Below are 2,166 nucleotides of genomic sequence, written 5' to 3'. Positions count from 1 at the left end.
CTGGCTTCAATCTCACTTTGAAGAGCTGGAACCGGTCATAGCCGTTAAGGGCATTGCACTGTTGAACTACAAAAAAGCCCCTAGCGAGTTAACATCTGTAGCACTTAAAGTAGCCAGAAGCGCTGCACAAACAGCAGCCAGGCACTGTGCAAATGACTACTGGCAACACCTACGCAGTCGTATTCAGCTGGCCTCCGACACCGGAAACATCAGAGGAATGTACGATGGCATTAAGAGAGCTTTTGGGCCAACCATCAAGAAGATCGCCACCCCCCCTCAAGTCTAAATCAGGGGAAACGATCACTGACCAACGCAAGCAAATGGACCGCTGGGTTGCGCACTACCTAGAACTGTACTCCAGGGAGAAAGTTGTCACTGAGACCACCCTCAATGCAGCCCAGTCTCTGCCAGTCATGAATGAGCTGGACGAACAGCCAACAAAATCGGAACTCAGTGATGCCATTGATTCTCTAGCCAATGGAAAAGCCCCTGGAAAGGACAGCATTGCCCGTGTAATAATCAAGAGTGCCAAGTCTGCTCTACACTCAGCACTCCATGAATTGCTTTGCCTGCACTGGGATGAGGGAGCAGTACCACAGGACACGCGCAATGCCAATATCATCACCCTCTTGAAGAACAAGGGTGACCGCAGTGACTGCAACAGCTACCGTGGAATCTCCCTGCTCAGCACAGTGGGAAAAGTCTTCGCTCGAGTCATTTTAAACAGACTCCAGAAGTTGGCTGAGCATGTCTACCCTGAGGCACAGTGCAGCATTCAAGCAGAGAGATCCACCATTGACATGCTGTTCTCCCTTCGCCAGCTACAGGAGAAATGCAGTGAACAACAGATGCCCCTCTACATTGCTTTCATAGATCTCACCAAAGCCTTTGACCTCGTCAGCAGATGTGGTCTCTTCAGACTACTAGCAAAGATAAGATGTCCACCAAAGCTATTAAGTATCATCACCTCATTCCATGCCAAGATGAAAGGCACAATTCAGCATAGCGGTGCCTCATCAGACCCCTTTCCTATCCTGAGTGGTGTGAAACAGGGCTGTGTTCTTGCACCTACACTATTTGGAATCTTCTTCTCACTGCTGCTCTCACATGCGTTCAAGTCTTCAGAAGAAGGAATTTTCCTCCACACAAGATCAGATGGCAGGTTGTTCAACCTTGCCCGTCTTAGAGTGAAGACCAAAGTACGGAAGGTCCTCATCAGGGAACTCCGCTTTGCTGACGATGCTGTGTTAACATCCCAACAGAGGAGTGTCTACAGAGACTCATCGACAGGATTGCAGCTGCCTGCAACAAATTTGGCCTAACCATCAGCCTCAAGAAAATGAACATCATGGGACAGGACATCAGAAATGCTCCATCCATCAATATCGGTGACCACGCTCTGGAACTGGTTCAAGGGTTCACCTACCTAGGCTCAACTATCACCAGTAACCTGTCTCTTGATACAGAAATCAACAAGCGCATGGGAAAAGCATCCGCTGCTTTGTCCAGCCTGGCCAAGAGAGTGTGGGAAAATGGCATACTGACACGGAACACAAAGGTCCGAGTGTATCAAGCCTGTGTCCTTAGTACCTTGCTCTGCCGCAGCGAGGCCTGGACAACGTATGTCAGCCAAGAGTGACATTTCAACTCATTCCATCTTCGCTGCCTCCAGAGAATCCTTGGCATCAAGTGGCAGGACCGTATCTCCAACGCAGAAGTCCTTGAGGCGGCCAACATCCCCAGCATATACACCTACTGAACCAGTGGCGCTTGAGATGGCTTGGCCATGTGAGCCGCATGGAAGATGGCAGGATCCCCAAGGACGCATTGTACAGCGAGCTCGTCACTGGTATCAGACCCACCGGCTAGCCATGTCTCCGCTTTAAAGACGTCTGCAAACGTGACATGAAGTCCTGTGATCACAAGTCATGGGAGTCAGTTGCCAGTGATCGCCAGAGCTGGCGGACAACCATAAAGGCGGGGCTAAAGAGTGGCAAGTCGAAGAGACTTAACAGTTGGAAGAAAAAAAGACAGAAGTGCATGTACAGAGCCAACTGTGTAACAGCCCCGACAACCAATTTTATCTGCAGCGCCTGTGGAAGAGTCTGTCATTCTAGAATTGACCTTTATAGCCACTCCAGGCACTGCTTCACAAACCACTGACCA

The sequence above is a fragment of the Heterodontus francisci genome, chromosome 12, assembly GCF_036365525.1.
Source record: "Heterodontus francisci isolate sHetFra1 chromosome 12, sHetFra1.hap1, whole genome shotgun sequence".
Classification (NCBI taxonomy): domain Eukaryota; kingdom Metazoa; phylum Chordata; class Chondrichthyes; order Heterodontiformes; family Heterodontidae; genus Heterodontus; species Heterodontus francisci.
This window is presented reverse-complemented; position numbering follows the sequence as displayed.